The 21,277-nt window shown below is 40.0% G+C and overlaps 1 protein-coding gene across 1 annotated transcript in view; it reads right to left on the minus strand.

Moving 5' to 3' along the window:
* The window catches only part of EBF1 (early B-cell factor 1), a 527,426-nt gene that overhangs the window by 148,426 nt on the left and 357,723 nt on the right, over positions 1-21,277 (minus strand). The window lies entirely within an intron of this gene.

A 21,277-nucleotide genomic window follows, 5' to 3' on the forward strand; every position in this document is an offset into this window, starting at 1 on the left:
TTATAAAATGCTAAAGATTTGTTAAGCTAAAGATGACTTTGGGGAACATTCTAAAAACCGTAGATATTTCCTTTTAAATTATTTCCTTAAAAGAAAATGCACACATTTTCAGACAACATTTCTACTCAATGATAAACTAAGAAAGTCAAGAAGATGGAGGCAGGAAATTATTCTTGCTCCGTGCCTTCAGTCTGTAACAGATATAGTAACATTCATTATGCATGAGAAATCATTATAATCCTTTTTTCAAATAAGTGTATGGCTCCCATTTTACAGATTCAAAGAATGCAGGTCACTCAGGGTGAATTGTGCAACCAAATAGCTGAGTCAGGACTGACCACAGAGAGGCCACATGTCTTTTGCTTTATTGTGTTTCCCAAGCTTTAGACCATAGAACTGGCTTTTTCAAAATGCCATATATCTTCTTTTTCCATTATAAATGGCCGTTGGAGATGGGAAATATTTATAAATACTGAGACTTGAAGTCATTTCCATAGTTAAACATGGTATACTTTTAACACAATCACTCGGGTATAAATGAAATTGTGCCATCATGTCTTTGAAATTTTTCTGAAGACACCTTCAAGGTGCCACCAAGGATTCTTAACTCTGCATACACCGCCACGCTGCTGCCTTCATTCTTAGTTTATGTACAGCCACAAAGCAAAGTTCATAAATTAAGGGAGATATTGTGCAAGGAGAAAAAGCAGGACCCTTCTATTTAATAAAAAGTTTATTAAGTATCCAAGATTGACTTTGCAAGTATCGAAGCCAAAGCAAGGGCCAGTTAATTTTAACAAGGAGGGGAAAAAAGGGGGGACTTGGCAAAAAAAAAATTGTACTTTGTCAAAGTTGGCAGTATATCTTACTTTAGCTTTTGCAAGAAGAAAAGAAAATGTTAAGCCCAACCCGTGGGACCATTGCTCACGTGCCACCACACAAACAAGTAGAACTGACTTGATTTTGATTCAAATTCATCTTATAAAATTGCGCAGAGAAGTTTGGAAATATCCAAACTAAACATTTCATGTTGGCTGAACCCAAAGCATTTAGGACACAAACCAAGCAGTTCAGCTGCCTTTTCTCTTCTCCACATTCTCCCCAAACCAAAAGAATTCAACAAGACAATGCAAACGACTTGGGATTTGAAAAATTCTGTTCAATTTTTAACATACTTAAAGTTGTGATTTATATTCCAAAGACATGGGGCTTCTTCTTAAAAATTTAAAAAAATGTTTAAATGCATGATTGAGTACTCCCAAACTAGTGGTAGATTATGATACCTCATTTCAAGCAATCCACAAGAGAAATAAACCAAATTTAACAACCACGCATGGTTTTAAAAATATAACCAGCTTGAAAGCATTTTAACTAATATTCCAAATCTAACGTCTTAATTTCTAATTCAGTACACTTAGTCACTAAAGTAGAACTCTCAAAGTGTTGTTATATTCTTGAGACTTCTGAGAAGAATGGAAGACTGGTCCAACTGAACTGGTCTTGAGAACGTCCAGCCTAATGGTAAAGTGTGCAATCCGATGGTGTTAGCGAACTCCATGACCTTCTGGGCCTTGCTCATCATTTTGCATGCTAGGATTGGGATAGCTTTTAATATTTAAAAATTTGAATGTTTAATTACATTTGTATATTTTGTTTATATAAACTGAGTTACTGGTAAGTTTTCTCACTGCTCATAAGAAGGAAGACGAGTGTGTTGATGTGACTTTCAAAGACTTGCCCACAGCAAAGAACTTACAATGACTTGGTCAAGACCTGTAGGTTTCAAATTTGACCCCTTTCGTCTCTCTCATATGAATTTGTCTTTTTTGGTACATAGAAGGCATATAAATACATGTGTGTTCAAATACTTCTTAGAAAAGTGACCATGGTTTCAAATTCTCTAAGTGCATACTCACAAAAAAAGTTTGATGTTAAGCAACTTGAAGAAAGAAGAATAGCAAGCTTACAGTCAACTGAGAAGACACTATTTAACAACATCTTTTTGTCTTTTACAGAATAATTATTGAAGGGAGTCTAGGAAAAGAATGACATACTTTTCAATATAACCTGTCTCACACTCAATGCCATCTTCTCTTCTGGCTTAGACACTGTACGCTGCTTTTAGAAGAGGTAAGTCATTCAAGTCTTCCAATCTTTAGACCTGAGCAGGTTCTAAAGGTCAACTACACATCTGTCATATTGTCCTTGAGAGGAAGTTCTGTGACACTCTGCACTGGAAAAATCTGAAGAGTATGTGAGGGGTTTTGAACTGTTTCACCAAGAGAGTAGAGTGTGGTATTTAATACATGGAAGTCAAGATCACTAAGCATCCAGGAAGGCATGGCATTGTTGTTGTTGTTAGGTGCTGTTGAGCCGAGTACAAGTCATAGAGACCCTATGTCCCATCCTGTGCCATCCTCACAATCTCTCTCACACACTGAAGCCCTTTGCTGCAGGTATGGCATAGTCCACAAGAAATGAGGAATACCAAAATGCCAGTCACACAAATTGTAAGACACTATGACTTGCTAAAAAGAACCTTGTGGCGCAACTGCTAAGCGCTTGGCTGTTAATCAAGAGGCACTTCAAATTCACCCAGTAGCTTTATGGGGGAAAGATATGGAGATCTTTTTCCACAAGTGGTTCATCTTGGAAAATGTATGTGAGGCAGACCTACTCTGCCACGGGAACAGAAAATGGACTTGAGAGTGAACCACAACTAAAGGGCTCTGGCCTAAGAGCGAAAGTGGAAGACTCACAGATACTTGTTATAAGGCGAAAAAATGCAAACCGACACAACAACAAGGATTTCAGGGCAAGAAAAAAAAAGCATGGCCACTGATGCTGAACTTTGGGGAAGCAATGGGAAACATGGAGATGCCGTTGAATTGTGGAGCACATGCCCCCACTACAGGCAGCATAGTACGCAGCTGTCCCTGGGGTGAGCTCCACAAATACTCTTGTAGGGTCATCTGAGCTAACAGAAAGATTTTTATCTGAAATTGCCTCATCACTAAATATTGGCAACTAACACAATATTTTGTAAAAATCTGTAGGCCAGACAAATGTTAATAGGATACTTTCAACGCATTCACCTTTACCCTATAATTATAAATAAACCTGTGAAGCTAAAAGGCTGAACAGGAAACAGTTACAAAAATGCCCCAAATCACAGATTTCAAAATGTTTCTGCAGTAATGATGGCCAAATATTCCAAAGTATAGATGTCCTCTAACAGTGGCATGGTTAAATAGCTTATAGTATATCCATCCATGTTGTTGTTGTTATGTGCCATCGAATCTCTTGCGACTCATAGCGACCCTATGAACAACAGCCCTAAACTCCACTCTGTCCTGTGCCAATCGCACTGTCTCTGACACTCGCATCCTGATTCTCCCATTCACTGAATCAATCCACCTCATAGAGGGCCTTCCTCTCCTGCGCTGTCCCTCCACCCTCCCAAGCATTATGTCCTTCTCCAAGGACCAGTCTCTCCTAACAACATGTCCAAAATATGTTAGACGGAGCCTCAAAATCCTTGCCTCTAAGAAGCCACCCAGTTTAACCCTTTCCAGGACGAATCTGTTTGTTTTCCTAGCAGTCCATGGTATTCTCAATACTCTTCTCCAGCACCACAGCTCAAAGGCATCATTTCTCCTTCTATCCTCTTTGGTCATTGTCCAACTCTCTGATGCATAACAAGTGATTGTGAATACCATGGCCTGTATCAGACGCACCTTAGTCTCCAGAGAGACACCATTCCATACAATAAAAAAAAACCACCAAACCCACAAAGAGTGTTATTGGAATAAATGAGAATAAATGTGGACACAAAAAGATATCAAGAATAGATTAGCAAGTGGAGAAAAGTAACTTGAAACTAATGAATTGTATGACCTCATTTTAAAAAAAAATTATTTAAATGAGTCAGTATGTACATGAGGAGGAGGTGGATGTAGTATTCTATATGAAAAAAACAGAATAGAAACAGGTCTGAAATGATGGGTACCAGCTGTCCCTAGGTGTTCGTAGGGGAAAAGGACTTATGATAAGATATGGTTGAGGGAGAAGGGGGTCGATTAAGTTTATTCTGCAGCCTTTGTTTGACACAGTTTGAACTTTCTTCAATGACTATGTATTTTATCTTGATAAATGTTATAAGACAGTTTTAATTTGTTCAATTACTATATATTATCTTGATGATATGTTACAATAATAAAAAGGTAACAAGCTACAATAACAAAATATTCCATCACAGCAGCAGTCTTAATTGTATAAGAGACAAGGGATGCGTGCGGTTAGAGCAAACCAACAGTAATTTAAAAATCAAAATCGTAAAAAGACACCTATGCTCACTCTCTCCCCTTTCTTCTTTGCATGTAAGTTTTCTCTGTGGAAGCTCGGAGCACACCCACAGCAGGCAGATGCTTGCTTTCCTCTCACTCAAGACACACAGAGAGATGCAAAAGGAAGATGGGAAAGGACTGCTTTAATAGCACCATGGATGGATTTGGTGGAATCTGAGAGCAAAAGATTTACAGAAGAGTTCAATCGGCCCAGGGACGTAATAATCAATACAATTCTATCTGAGAAAATATTATGGAATAGAGGAGATGGTGGGAGAATTTACAGTCAAGCCATTTTTCTCCGTAATATTTTTATTTAATTAATAAAAAAGCTTCTTTCTCCTTCATCAATGAATGTTCACACTCCAATTATCCACAAAGATAGCAAGTCGGTTCCTGATTTTAAATCTCATTAAAAAGAAAAGTATTTGGAGCTGATTCCCCCCCCTTTATCTTTCCCCCATTTCTATTACCCCCCCACCCCAGCTACCAAAGTAGAGGAGATTTTCTTTCCTTCAAACTATGACAATAACATGATTACCCCACCACAGTTTAGCATAATGGCTCTGAAATGTTCGTGGCACATTGCAGAGTTAAAGTGGAAATTATTAGGTAGCTCTTCTTTGTTATAATAATGATCACTCCACAAATAAAAGCTCTTCTCCCAAAGGTACTGCAAAGCACAAAATGCTAATTCTGAAGATTATGTGTGCGCTTTTATTAAATATTACTCTGCCCTGCCTGTTTGAGGGCTTCTCTGCTCTGATTGTTTTATGAGTACCATGTTAATGTCATTCCCATCTTGCTAGCAGCAGGCACACATTTTAGCGTTTGTATGAGAGTTGATCAAAGGCCACGTGCTGGGGGAATTGCTGAGAAAACACGGACAAGCGATAAAAATCTAACAGATTAATTGGTTTAAATTTCATTTCAGGGTGTTGAACTTTGGCTCGGACTCTAATACTACACCTTGAGTCAGGGCCTAATTACCAGATTTCCAATTTGCTTCTGAACAATGGTTGTGGCGAGAAGGAAAAAGGGAGGGAAGAATTGGGGGAGGGGGGGAGAAAGAAATCATTCAACCTCCGAGTACATATTTAAGAACTAATGCTCTATGCGCAGACAATTGCACCGGGGACACTTGCCATCTCCCACTCTCCATCCAGAGTATTTGTATTTCCTTCAAATAGCAGTGGAAGGCAGAAGAAATCACAGATGCCCTCAGCAGTTTGAAATTTTCTGATTTACAGAATCAATGTTACATGACTCAAGTGTCTGCACACTCACACTGCAAGTGTCGGGCTCTTTATTAGCAAGGTGAATTTATAAGCTGGAATCGTGCCTCGGCCTCCAATAGAAATGATCTATTTCATTGATAGCAAGCAAGGGCCAGGAGAGCCATGTTTACTTCGGGGTTTATGGGTGGCCTTGGGAATAAGGGTTAATTGAGCTCAGAGGTGCCTGCCCATTGAGGTGAATTAGTGGTGTGCGCAGCTATCAGTAGGGTCCTGGGGCTGCTCTTACTTTGCCTCTGGAAGCTCTTTGTGCTGTAATCAATACCTCGCTTGTTTGGGGTAGTTGTACAGATGACCTGGGTGGGTTCAGCATTTATCATCTCTTATTCTCAAAGTCAGGTTTCTGCACCAGTTGAAGCCCCTAATTAGAAGCCTAGGGATGTGGTTGTTTGTTTTCCCACATTCCGCTATTTAAGTCAATGCTGTTAGTTGCTGTCCAGTCAATTCTGACTTAAGGCAACCCCAGGGTCACAGAAGAGAACTGTTCCACAGGGGGCTCTTGCTGAGATCTAATAGAAGCGGATAGCCAGGACTTTTTTCAACTGTACCACTGCATGGGCTAGTACCACAAACTTAAGTTAGCAGCTGAATACAAACCATTTTTGTCACCTAGGAACGTATTTAAATTAACAGATAAATAGGGATAAAATAAACTAGGGATAAAACACTATATCACTGTTGTTGTTTGCCATCAAACCAAAACCAACCAATTTCTGACCCTCCCGAGGGCTTTCATAGGCAATAAATTGCGTGGACAGAAACTGCTTTTCTTCACCCATGAAGCAGCTGGTGGATTTGAACCAGCTGCCTTTGAGACTTCTTGCCACTCGGCCACCAGAGCTCTCTATTACATCACTTAGTCAGTAAAAAGTACAAGTCAAGAAATGATTTGATTCCATTTTTAAATCTCAAAACAAAATTCCACTAAAGTGGAAATAAAGGCTGCATACCACTTCAATTGTGTACAGGGTATTAATAGATCTAAGTCTTTTCCCCCCCTCTCCCAGCATTCAATTAACCATAACTCTATTAATGAGCAGATACTAACAGCACCAGCTCTTAATGGTTTCTCAGTGAAGACAGAAAGCTGAAATTATGTTGAGCTGACTTTAACATGTGGAACATGATAGTCTTTGAAAATGGGCAAGGGCTCCAGCTGTTGAAATTCATGTCTTCCACTCAGTATGACCTTGAAGCAGTCACTACCCTCTCTGAGCTGCAGTTTCCACACGGGTGCCTCTCTTGCAGATGTCTGGCAAAATGTACAGAAACTGCTCACTTTCGTTGTCTTCCTTTTTTAACTAGAATACTCACAAACACTCCAGATTGTACACCTTATTGTTAAACTTTCTTAGGAACTTCTAATTCCGCTATGTGCTTACATATCCAGCTAAATTCACCGGGTGGGTGGATTTGGCAGCAGTCCCTCCAAAGTAGAATTATTTCTTTTCTTCCTGAACGATCTCATTTGCCTGGAATGAATACTAATGGAAAACTTTTCAGAAATGAGGAATTGACTGTAATGTTATTTTCCCAAATTTTTGAGACTTAGCATAAAATGTTGTGAAACCCATGAGCTCAGCTCATTACTACGGGATACTTGTGACCTCATAAAATCCAAAGCCTTCTGCCTCTCATCTATTTGATTTTGGTGAGGCTGTGCTTGGGAGCAACCCAGTTCCTGAGACTGAAGGGACACAAAGTCCTCCTGAGCTCAGCTCGGACCAATAATATCTATTCTTCCTGCTAAATCATAACAATTGTTTTGATTGCTCATTTGAGTAAAACAGTGTGACTTTTTCAATGGCTCACAGATCGATAGCACCAAAATCTGTTTGCTTTGACTGTGACAATTAGCAGCTCCTACAGGAAGGAGGGCAGAGGAGCTATTCTGAACTGGAAGATTGGCCTTTTTGATTTTCACCACGTACAGGAGGGACAGCTCTTGATTCATCCACCCTCCAACCAGATGCCTTCAAAATCAGCAGCAGTATTGATGCCTGACCTTGATGTTGGCCTGAATTCACGGCAAATGAATGAATGAATGAGTTAATTAAATAATTAATTAGACAGCTTTATTATTCAACGTGTAACAGCGGCCTCCTAACACTAATGCTCTGACTTTAACTAGAGTTGCTAGCGGTTGGTTTCTGCACTCCTTTATTTTCTGCTATCATTGCTGTATGCAGCTAAGCATTTTATTGGTGTATCAGGGTTTTTATTTCATTTTGTAGTTTGTCTGTATGTATTGCCCTGTCCACTAAGCACATCTGGATATTACTTAGCAAAAGAATAACATATTATATATGAAAGAGTCTGGATGTGTGAGGTGGAGCCAGGGCGGTGGTAGTGAGTTTGTCATTTTAGAGAGAAATGTATCCCATGATATAGAGATTTCTCAATACCACATGCAATTAAACCTATTAAATATTAAGATATTGAGGATTTCAAATGTTTTTCATCCTTTACTCCAAAATGACTTCATTTGGCAAGAAAGTCCTTTGCTTTGACAACACTAAAGGCCCTCACAGAAAAGGACAAAAGAAAAAAAAATTCACACTCGTTGGATGAAAATGTAAGTTGAACGTGGATCTAGACTGAGCAGGGGTAACCTGGCTGTGAATACTGAGGTATGCCTAAGCTTCCACGCCATAGCAACTAGGTTCCAAATGGTGCTATTTATTAATTATCTGCAGAGCCAAAATTGTATCTCTTGTGGCACATTCCTAACGGTTACACTGCAGACCCAAAGGTGGTGCATCTCTGATGGATGCGGTCCACCAGATAAACAATCCGCTCCTGTGCAATTCACAGCCTTGGGAACCAGTTACTGGGTTAGCAGTTAAATCGGTTCCAGCTCAATGGCAGTGAGTTTGTTTGGTTTTTCTGCCCATTTTGCAATGTTTGTATCCAAGAATTTCTGGTGGTGCAGTGGTTAAGTGGTCAACTGCTAACCAAGGGGTTAACTGTTTGAATTTTGTGGAAGAAAGATGGGGTAGTCTGCATGGATAGAGAGAGATGGCCTTGAAACTCTATGGTCCACTTTCACCCTGCCATCTCTGGTTCGGGAGTCACTGGCAATGTGTTTATCCTGCTCCGAATTAGCCAAATCCCTCCACAATTAGTGGACATAGAACTTGGGCAAGGTAAGAACAGAACACCTGGTACAGCAATTGCAATCCAAAACATTCCAGGCAAAGTACTCTAGGATTTCTGAATCTGCCTGTCTGAGATCCAGAATCCGTGCAGGTTCAGTACACAGGGTGGTTTAACAATTTGCTAGTGAAAAATCTTGACATTTTGATATACCTGTAGCTTCTAAATTGCACTTGAAAGACTTGTTGAAGGCTTTTTTTGATTTAATGACACCCAACATAGCATTGTTTTATATTATGCAAAAAGTGTTTGTTAAAGACTCCGTGGAAGCTCAGAATTGAACAACTTAAGGAGGTGTGGAGGCACTATTTTTCACCTCAGTTTGATGTGCCAAAACCAAAATTAAGATGGATAAAATATTAATCCTGGAGCAACTAAAGGCAAATATTGCCATCAGTTATTTCTTTTTTCTTTCCCCCCTCCTACTTCGTCTATGATTGTCAGCCACTCAGTTGCAAAGTAATGGGGAGAAAATTATCATAGAGGGTGGAGAAATCCTCAAAATGAATTATTCATGGATCCAATTGTGATATTTGTTGCAACAATAGTAAATTCACTTTCCTTTGATTATTTATACAATAAGTAAATAACTCTCTTCTTCCTGCCAAAGATAACTTTCTTGTACAAAATTATTTTTTAGCCCAATTTCCCTTATTATCCTGCCGTAAGGAAAGTTCAAGGAAATGAAAGCCAGAGGGAAAAAAGAAAAATGAAAATACCTTCCAAAAATGGACATCCTACATTGTGAAAAAAGGAAACAATTTTCAGGTTAACAAGAACAGAAAAACCCAACATGTAACTGCTTCTTCAAGGAAAACTCAAAGTCTTTATTCGTAAGCAATCTTCTGAGTCTGGAAAATCATAAAGTCAAATATGAGCAAGTCTAGTGGAAAATCTGTGACGTTAATCTTGGCTAGAGTCATGTTTTTAACAGGCCTGAATGTGTGCGCTGGATTATCCAGATGGCCATACAGGAATCAGCCTGATAGGATTAAACCTTTATGCTCAACTCTGCTCCATCTGTTCACCAAGGTTTGCCTTTCCTTATCTGAATATGAATTTTTTTTTAGTCTCCTTGTGCCTGACAGCAGCACTAAATTTAAATCCAGCATTTAAAATATAGACGGATGCAAATAATTTAAACATTTCACTCGTTAGTCTCCTTTCATGTAAGTTTGGTCTTTCTTGATAATACATTTTGGCTAAAAAGTCTACTAGGAAGAAACTTAAAATTATGTAGGTTCTAATTAATTGTTAGAGGGCTTTGTTCTGTACATTCTGCTTTGTTGTCAGCATGTTCTCCTTACTGAATTCTAGAACTTATTTACTTCACTGGCATCATAGGGCTTTGGTCCTTGTGTACAAAGTGAAAAATGAAAAAAAAGTAAAATATGATGTCTGTCAGCAGAATTTGACTGTAAGAATCAATGATAAAGTCTGATTGAAGGATTACAGCAGAAAAGAGTTGAACGTGTATTCTGTTCTTCCTCTGCATTTCAAGGATTGAAAATAGTCATCATTAATGAAATTAGTAACATAATGTACTACCATAATTTATTAGGTATTCTGTGTTTTAAGGATGTATTTTTTTGGGGAGAGAGGTAAGATCTTAACCCTGAGTCTCATCTTAAATTAAACAGACTAGTGTTTGTTTTACCTTCCTGTATGTGTACTCCTGAAAGGAGTGACATTAGCGTCATTTGGTATAGGGACAAAAGTTAATTATAGGACAGAGAATTGTGAGCTGGAAGTAAGTTGGAGACTAGTGTATGGTTCTGGAGTTTCCAGTCATTTCACTGAGGAAAAAGGCAAGTTCCTGGGTGGTCCAGTCAGTTAAGTGCTTCACTATTATCAGAAGACCAATGTCTTAAAGAGCCACCTCGTTTTAGAAGCACCTTGGAAGAAAGGCTTGAAGATTTGCTTATTAAAGGCCACAGCCTTGAAAAGCCAACATAATTACATCTATTCGGTCTACTATAGGCGTCAGTAGATGCATTTGGCTAGCTAAGTCTAAATTTTCCTCAATTCAAGGAAAAGTTCACTTTCATCTTTCAAGGGCTCAGTGGTTCTAGACGGCCCAACCAAACCAACAGATGGCCACTGAATCAGTAAAACTGAACATGACACTCTACTGAGTTTCTGCAGTTTTAAATGTTTATAGGAAAAGACTGTCCCATCTTTGTTCCTCAAACAATAGATGAATTGAAAACACCAACTTCTCCATTAGCTCACCAATATAAATAAAATGCACCTTGCTAGCAGAGCTCCTTCACGTGTGACTAGTAGCTGTTACACTGGACAACCCACACAGGAAGTGCTATTGGTGGTGTTGATCTAAGGACCGAAGTCAAATAACTAAGGCTATTGTGCTACCAACCCAAATGCACAGCAGCTGCTCGATGGGAGCAGCTCAAATCCACCAATTGCTCCTTGGGAGAAAGATGCATAATCCCCTTCAGTTTGATGTAATACCTTGGAAAATCCATGTGAGTCAGCCGTGGGTTGGTTCTGACTCAACATCACACAAAAACAATATCATTGAGAAAGACTAACCAGAATGACCATTTATAGCGGGCCTTCCAGGAGAAAGGGATTGCAAAGTACAATGCCCATGAGCAGGGCAGAAAGGTAAGTAAAATACACTGGGTACAACCCAATGGGACTGGTGGAGACTCGGTTTACTGGAAATTATATGCCCTTGCAAAAGGGAAGTCCCCGCTCAGTTGTACCTAATTCTGACACTTGTTGCTGTGTGCCACCAAGTAGGAAGGGACCATCTCTGGGTTTTCAGAGGCAGTAAACCTCATGTGAAGAGATTGCCTATTCTTCTCCTGTGTAGCCACTGGTGGATTTGAACTGCATGCCTTTGGGTTTACAGTGCAGCTTCTCACCACTAGGCCCTTACACCAGAGCTCTCTGATTCTGACACTAGAGAATGTGGATCCAGAACAGGCAAATCTTCTGATTATAAAGAGAATTTGTAAAACCAGCTTTTCTTATCAAAATCTTCTTTTTTAGTTATCAGTTGTAAGTGGATAATTTCTTGAAGTATCATGTAAACCAAATCTAAATATAGCTAAGAGTTGGATACACTCTATAATTTGCAATGTGCGATATACTGAACCCTGAGATGGCCAAAAAACCCCATCTTTTGGTTATTGGCTCCTGCAGACACATGCGCAACATTGCTATGTGCTCATTAAACAACAAATCAGCCACAGCCTCTTCAATTTTGCTTTGGATTTCTGTTTAAACCATCCCTAGGTCATGATGAAAGTCTCCAGCAAGCCTTGCTCTATTCTACAAAAATGTTCTATAAACAATTTGAGCACTAAGCTTTTGGCCTAGGAAGAACTTCTGTTGTTGCCTTGTAGGACAGCATAGGGAGTGACTTTTATAGGAAATTCTATATGGAATGTGAGTGGCATCTCAAAAATTAACCTTGTCCAATCTCTAGTAATGTGCAAATCTCACTTTGTGCTTTTCAGAATACTCCTGTTTCAACTTCTTACCACAACCTACACTGCTACTGCTAACATGTTTGAGTGAACTTTTATCTCTGAGAGCCTTATCATTTTGAGCCAGTTTCCTTTTCTCCCTGACACATGCAGTGATGCCGCAACCCAGTGTTTGTTATAGCACAGATGTTTCCCTGGTGATGATCTGTGACGTCACAAACACCGGAATATATATGATCAAACTTATCCAGACAAGAGGTGCAGAGAAGTGTGGGGACTCTATTTCCGTTTAAGCTCCATGACTCAATTGCCTCAAAAATTACTCTTTGGAATCTAGGTTGTGCTATCTAGATTTTGGGAAGTAAATACTTACCATCCCTGTTTGTGATTCATTTCTATTCTCCGATTATGTGAAAAGCATAGCCTACATTCCAAAACCTGGCTGATCTTCTGTACATACCAGGTTTCAAAATATTAGTGCTCCAAAAATTTTTACAGCTTCCCCTTAGCCCTCAGGATTAAGTCTATACTCATAAGGCTGGCTTCTAAGGCTCTCAAAAATCAGACTGACTCTCCCTTTCCAATTTCTTCTTCCCACTTCTTTCCCATCTGGAGCAGAATTATGTGGCATTTAAGAATAGTGCTTCTGAATTCAAGGAGACCTAGATGGATGGTGTGTTACATGTTCAACTAAAGGTCGGTAGTTCAAAACTACCAGCTACTCTGAGGCAGAAAGATGGACAATCCCCCCATAAATACCTCCAGCCTCAGAAACCCAATGGAAGGTCTCCATTAGCTGGAATAGATTCCGTTACAGTGGGTTTCGGCTTTATAGAGGTTTGTGACTTATTTTTTTTCTCTGGATTCAGGATGCCTCAGTTCATATTCCAGTGTCATCATTTACTAGTTTTAGCACGTTACTTAACATTAATTTCTGATACCTTAATTTGGAAAAATAATAACAAGAGGTTGTTGTGAGGTTTTAATGAGATACATATGTAAAGTGAATGAAGACGTTAAAGAGGAGGGGAAACTGAAGGAAGAGACAGAAGAAGACAAGGAAGAAACGGGAGAAGATGGTGATAGGTCCGCCACATGCAGTTTGCACACATGCTTCGTTCATTCCAAGCATTTCTTTCATACCATTCACTCCCATCCAAAAAAAAGGTTCTCAGCTACAAAAATTCATTTTCTGGTTGAAGCGGTCTCTTTGTACCCTAGTCTACAAGGCACCAGCCTTTCAGAATGTACCTTTACTTCTCCTTTCATTTGGCACTCATTGCACTCTTCCTTAAGTTTTCCCTTGATATGTGTACATAAATGGTGTAAACAGCTGGGATTTAACTACTATGAACCAAACAGTCTGTAGCTGGAATCCACTGAGAGTAGCTTGACAACCAACTTCTGTAAGATGTTGTTGTTGTTGTGTGCAATAGAGTCAAGTGAGACTCATAGTGACCCTATGAACCCTGTCCCAATCTGTGTGCCATGTGCATACTTCCTGACCCACTAGAGCATATTGCAACAGTCACCATGCCAATCCACCTGGTTCAAAGTCTTTCTATCTTTCACGGACCCTTCACCCTTTCAAGCATCATGTTCTTTCCCAAGGAATAGGCCCTCCTAAGCAACATGCTCAAAGAATGCGAGGTGAAGTCTCATGATCTTTGCCTCCAAAGTAGACTCTGGATGCACCTTTCCTGGACATACTTATTTGTTCTCTTGGCCATCCATGGATGTTCAGTGCTCTTCTCCAACACCGCAGCTCAAAGGCGTCAATTCTTCTACTGTCATCCCTATTCATTATCTGTAAGGTTACGCCATTCAAACCTTTATGGAGTAGTTTTACTTTGAACAAATGAGGGAGAATCCTCTCCAAAGCAATTACTATGGGCTTTGCTTTGGTATACATATAATGGGAATATGTATCTGTATGCAAATCAATACAGCTAGTTGTTAACAAACTGTTTGTAGACAAAGGCCTTCATTCAATCGTTCATAAAGTGGAAAGATAGCAATCTGAATATAACTAGCACCTGACAATAAAATAGCTATGTTAAGTTTTCAAAGGAGCCTCCCATATATAATCTTAATTATCCTTAAAATTAGCCCTGAGTTACTACTAGTTAGCAGATGTTATTCTTAATTCTGCTTTACAAATGAGGTAACTGAGTCTCACAAAAGCAACAATCTGCCTTGAACTTGTGACTTGAAGAGTCCACTTTGACTGATAATGCTCAAATATTTAAAATACCCAAACTAAAATTTAATTTTGGTGTATCTCTCAAATATGTGCTCAATTTGGCTTCAGTATTCACTTAAATCTCATAAATACAGCCAAAGCTCCATAAAATATTAGTTGTGCAATGTTTTATTCCCCAGACAGAGGGTGGATATTTATGAACTTTACAGAATATTACTACTCTATTTCCAAGTAAAAGTTATTTTCCCCCTAAGACTCAGATCCACATATGAAATATAGTAAAATCTCTCTCTACCTTCTTCCATTTCCAAGTTCAAGAAAAGGCATCCTAATATAATACCACAGGTGCCAATTTAAACACAGGAACACTGAAAATACTGTCAGGATTCCAGGCTTAGATGCTTTTCTATTGTTACAAGTCGAGCAATTTCTCTCTCTCTCTCCCCCCACCCACCCCGAAAACCTAATAAAATACATGTTAGGAACTTTCTGAGAACATGCATTTTTAATATGTAGAAAAGTTCTCCATAACTACTTTCATTTCAATCTGGTCTTTACTCATCTCCACAGTGCTCATTACAAGATTTTGCACATGAAAAGAAAACAATATTGTTGTTGTTGTTATGTGCCGTATAGTCACCTGTGACTCATAGTGACCTTATGTACAACAGCCCTAAACCCTGCTCTATGCTGTGCCAATCTTAGTCTCTGACACCCCTACCTATTACCCAGTCACTGACTCAATCCATCTCATCGAGAGTCTTCCTCTCTTATGTTGTCCCTCCACCCTCCCAAGCATGATGTCCCTCTCCAAGCTAGTCTACTAATTAACAAACACTGGCATTCTGGTAGCACAGTCCACAGACAGCTGCACTACTAACCCAGGGAAGGTAACTCTCTGGCATTCGAATCCATCAGCAGCTCTATGGGAAGAAGATCTGCTTCTGAAAGATTTACAGCCTCAGGAAATCTACTGAAGGATAACCTATGAGTTGGTTCTGATAAGACAGCAATGACAAATTTTTTGTTGTTTATTTGTTTTTTCTTTGGAATGAATTTTGCAGTTAATTAGCATACAGGATAAATTAATGATATCTTAATAATTTCCCCCATTTTTTTTTATTTGACTAAGGATTGAATTCCACAGGTTTTAAGCTAACTAAATTTTTAAAAAGCACCTAGGATTCTCCCAAAGCTGAAAGGTAGAGGAATCTGAGGCCAGACTTTATGGATTTGGTGAACACAAGAGTTATTTACTGTAAGAACTGAAGTCAGACAGTGAATTCTAGCAAAGTAATCCAAAACCAGCTACCATCAAGTTTATTTCCACTCATGGCGAACCCATTAGCGTCATTGGAGAAATGTGCTCCCAAGGGGTTTTCAATAAATGGTGGTTTGGAAGCAGATCACCAGGTCTTTCTTCTGAGGTACCTTGTGAAGTAGAACAGAACCACTCACATTGTGTTTAGCAGCAGAATACATAAATTGTTGGCTAGACTCCTTCTAGCAAAGATAGATTTCATAAATGAAATAAATCGCTTCCCCCTCTATTGGGGTTCACAGTTAACTACTAACCAAAAGATTAATAGTTTGCATCCACTCAGCAGCACCAAGGAAGAAATGGCTGGTTGTCTTGGTTTTTTCCAGATTGTTCTCATTTGGCATTCATTCAGTTCTGAACCACAATGACCTCACATGTTACAGAGCAGAACAAATCCCACAGTGTTTTCTTGGCTGTAATCCTGATAGAGGTAGACTGAGAAGACCTATCTTCAATGGTGACACTAAGAAAGTTGGAACTGCCAATCTTTAGCTCTCAAAAGTTCATTTAAAAAAAAAATTTAAATCCATTGTCATCGAGTTGGAATCAACTCATAGCTAACACTCCAGTGAATTTTCAGAGGCTGTTTTCAATGGCATGAAAGGAGAATGCTTACTTTTCTTCTGCAGAGATTCTGGTGGATTCAAACTGCCAAAGAGGTGCTCCCACTGGGTTAGCAGGGCAACTCCCTACAGACCATGCCACAGGAGCTTCAGGTTATCAGTCAAGTGCAGATCATTTCCACCACCTAGAGATACTTCTCTAAAGATGGCAGGCAAGGAAACCATATGGAGTAGCTTGTCATGAGTCAGAATCAACTCTTTGGCAATAGGTATGGCTTTGGTATGATATCAAGAAATGATAAAGAACTAGAACTCCTGGGATATATCCCTAAGATCCACTGTCTCGGGTATAACCTATCTAAAAGCACCTGCCTCGCACCTTGTTCATAATAAGTGTTCTGTATCTGTCGGCTTTGCTACTTTTGCTCAGTTGAGAAGTAAACAAAGGAAAATAATGCATTAAAACCCCAAAACAAATTACCCATTGTCTTGGAGTTGGTTCCAGTTCATAGTAATAGAATAAAACAGAACTGCCCCACAGAACTTCAAGGCTCTAAGCCTTTCTTTCTCCCAGGACGTGGTTGGTAGGTTCCAATTGCTAACCTTTTGGAAGCATCTGAGCACTTTAACACTGCACCATGTGAAGTCATGATTTAAAGGACTTAAAGCAAGTACTTAACTGATTTAAAACAAAACAGAAAACTTTCACTAAACAACCAATGTATTTGTATTATACATTTGTTTGTACGTTAAAATTGGGTTATTTTTGTTCCAAGGTCAGTGAAAGGAATCAACGTGCTAAGAAGAGGCTCAAACGTGACACCGTCTGTATTTCTATTCCGTGGGCTCCTCTGGTACATTTCTCCCTCAAATCACTGGTGAAGAATGTGGGTTTGAACAACTAGTGTCCTGCTGACTGCAACAGCCAATTAAATAAGTCAGCAACACAGGAGCATATGTTCACATATAAAATATTGATTAATTTCACAGATTGGGATAAAAATACATTAGTACTTTGGCTTCCACATTCATGCCAACCATCTAGATACACATTCAGTCCAGTCAGGTCTATTTCTGCACCTGCGGGCTTGAGAGTGTTACTTTTGTGTTTCACTTTTCTTTTCCTTCTCTGATTACTATCTGGTCTCCGAAGTCAGTGTCTCTGTTATGACTGACCAGCAACATACGTTGAAGCTGGGTTGTAATTACTAGGTCATCTCCCAGCCAACTTGCCCATAGCAGGCTGGCAGCAAAGCCACCCTCCTATAATCCGTGCCTCAGACTCTGTCTTGCTCCTGTCCAGGTAAATCTTTCTCTCTCTCTCTCTCTCTCTCTCTCTCAGTTTTTTTTTACCTTGAGGATGCTAAATCATACTGATGGCATCATGTTCATCTGATAAGGATGATGATCGCCTAATTTCTATAAAGTTTCATTTCTGTCCTCTGAGTATTTCAGGTTGCAGGCTGGCACAGGGAGATTGAGATAGGGTGCTTGATAATGTGACGTGATACTAGGATTTTTTATCTTAACCCAGAAAAGCGCCTTCCCATATATCACTGCACATGCCAACTAGCTTACCCTTGGGATTCGACACAGATCTGGCTTTTCAATTTGCCTTTGAGTAACATTGTCAATTTGCTCCAATTGAAGCAACTATTACATTACGAGCTCAAATAGCAGAAGAATTTCTCTCCACATCAAAAGTCCAATGTTAGGGGGATTGACATTGGCTAAACAATGGGAAAGAACGGTGGTGATAACCACCGAGTGTCAGCTATCTGGAGATCCTCTGAAAGCTAACTTATTCTGTTTGTTTCAAATTCTTGAACCCTCAGTTTCCCTCCGGTATTAAATGGACATAATAATAGTGCTGCCTTCCTATGGCTGCTTAGAGCATAAAAAGATAGACAAAGTGCTTAGCACTGAACCTGGTGTAGAAGGTCCTCTCTTATCAACACAAGAATCATCACCACCAGAACTATGGTCTGAAACCCAGCATTTTCTGGACACTGAGCTCTGCTAACCCATGATGATCCCACCTTCTCTGTTAGCCCTCTTCTTAGTTTCTAATATTTTACTCAATTTGGGGCCTTTGGAAATTCCTTCCCTCATGCCTATAACGCTATTTCCTCTTTGTAATCAAAATACCACCTTCCTTCTCTCTCTAAATCAATCTCTCTCTCTCTCTCTCTCTCTCTCTTTCTCGTCTTCTTGATTCTCCAGGATTGGATAAGCCCCTTTGTTTTAAGTTCCCACGTTACTGAATGTTGTTAAGTCTTTTTCTGAGTCGATATGACAGAGTAAAACTGCTGGATTTTGGACAATGACTAAGGAAAACCAAAGAAGAAGTGATGCCTCTGAATTGTGATATTGGCGAAGAGTACTGAATATCTTGTGAACTGCCAAAAAAACAAATAACTCTATCTTGGAGGAAGCGCAACCATGCTGTAATTTAGAGGCAACAATGGTGAAATGCCATCTCACATTCTTTGGGCATATTCTCAGGAGGGGCTTAGGCCTTGGAAAATGCAGCATACTGGCAAAAGTAGGTCAGTAGAAGAGAGAACGGGTCATTGAGATGGACTGGTACAGTGACTGCAAAAATGAGCCCCAGGTGGCTTCACCATCTCTGATATACACAGCACAGGATAGGGCAAAGTTCAGCTCTGTTGTTCATAGGGTCACCACGAGTTGTAGATGACTCAATGATACCCAAAAGCATCTATCTTTATAGAAAAATATTTTCCAATCTATCTCCTGCAAAGCCCCCAGGTGAATGTAAGTTGCCGTCTTTTCCGTCAGCAGGTGAGCATTTAATTCTTGTGCCACTCAAGCTCCTTGGAATGGGCTCTATATCACCATTATAGCACTTCAGTGTAACTGCACTTTAAATAATTTTGGTGGTCATTAGTAGCTCAATATCAACACATAAATATGCACACACATGACTATAAACTTCATAATATCAACAAGTGTCCTTTCTTTGTTCCCAACTGCCCAATATAATAAGCAACCAACACATATATTAAATAGGTTAATGGTTGAATAAGCAAATGAATTAATGAGTAATAATCACTACAACTATTAAGATAATAAGGCACTGAACAGTTGCTTAGACATTGAGAACTGCTTTAAGCAGCGGTTGGCAATCTCCACTCCACCCACGCTGGGCTCTGTAAGCAGCGGTAAGTGGAATGTGGCTATGGATGTGGACGACGTGGTCCCTAGTTGAGCAGCTGGCGCTCCATTCTCCTGGGAGTTAAAATTAGCACCAGTGTGGTCCCCCTGCAGTGGGCTCTAATCATGCAAGAGCCCAGGTGGATCTTGCTGACAGATGTTAAGGTTAGAAGGAAGGGTAGCGGCCAGATGAGAAAACAGAGCCACCCCCTTCCGGAGGTACCAGGACTTCCTGTCTTTAGGCCTGGCTGGTTCCTGCCCACCCTGCCCTTCCCCCATGCATCAGTTTCAACACAGTTGCTCTTCTTTCTGTCATCTGAGCTCAAATCCTATCTGGGAAATTGATGGGTGATCCTGCCCCTGACAACACAGTGTCAGCTTTGCTCAGTGTCCAGCTGGTTCCGTATATATTATCATAATGTGCTGCCTGGGTGGACCCTGGTGCTTCTCTCCCTTTGCTCAAATCCTCCCTTTTGAACGAATTTCTGCTCTCTGACAGGCAGGCATTACTTGTTTAAAAATAAAAACAGAGTTAGTAGGCTGGGCAAAGTTTTGATTTTTAAAATCCTATCAGGACATCAATGTTATTCCAATAGCAACCTAAGGGGGGGGGAATCTCAATTCATTTAAGAAACAGTAATTAGCCTTTTTAAATTGCATGTGTTTCCTAGGGTTTTCACTGTTTCCTGGTGACTTAACAGAATTTTTGCATCTCCCAACCCTGAAATCCTATAAAGAAGGGTTTCCCCAACTCCAATCACAATATGGCCCTATTCTGACACCACTTATGTGTTTGCTATTTTTGTTTACTTTTTCTTTCAGTTTATTCTGGCCTGAAGCTATATAGCTTTGGTATATTAGTTTTCTTTTTTGCTTATGCATTAAGATATGCATACAAGTTTCAAAGTTTTAAGTGTTTTCTCCCCTTATCTAAAATCCTCTCCTACACTGTGTGGCAGTGCAGAAGGGGAAGACCCCCTATGAGATGGATTGATTCAGTGACTGGGATAATCAGGATGGATGTGTCGGAGACGGTGCAATTGGCACAGGACAGAGCAGAGTTTAGAGCTGTTGTACATAGGGTCACTATGAGTGGCAAGCAAGTCAACGGCACATAACAACAAAAACAAACACAGTGTGGAAAGCACTACTCTAACTGCATTTCTCACTGTCAAGTGGATTGCATAATGGACCTTCCGAGCTGAACTCAGGGGGAGTAGTATCTGCTGAGAGTTACCTGAGCCACAAGTGGCTGTATGCACCACACCTCAGGTCTCCCAGACTTGCAAGTGCCCAACTCCTGCAGAGCTGCCTCTGGTGAAGGAAAGCCAGCCCGAGGTCTATCTGTGGAATGACCATCGCCTTGGCAGTGTCATGACCGCCCACAGCTAATACATGTGGGGAGCTCTGCAGGAGGTGGGAGAACCCCTCATGAATCAGCTGTCTTCACAGAACAAACACTCAGAACTTAAGAGAGCTCTACCACACACCCCTTAACTGATGAAGAAACGGAGGCCAAGAGACATTAAAGTACTTGTGTGAGGTCAGAGAGCAAGGTCTTCATATCAGTTCTACTAATCTAACTCTGAAAATGTTCAAATAAACAACAACAAAAACCCCTACCTAAATCCCAGCCATTATTTCTAAAATTTCATCTCAAGAGGAGTTTGTGAACAGTGCATCGTAGCCTCTATTTGCACATTCACATCCCATGAATCCTCTAAGTTTTGGACTCCGGAAGTCTCAAGCAAGGGCATT

Source organism: Elephantulus edwardii, unplaced genomic scaffold, assembly GCF_000299155.1.
Source record: "Elephantulus edwardii isolate Elephantulus edwardi_28Jun2011 unplaced genomic scaffold, EleEdw1.0 scaffold00197, whole genome shotgun sequence".
Classification (NCBI taxonomy): domain Eukaryota; kingdom Metazoa; phylum Chordata; class Mammalia; order Macroscelidea; family Macroscelididae; genus Elephantulus; species Elephantulus edwardii.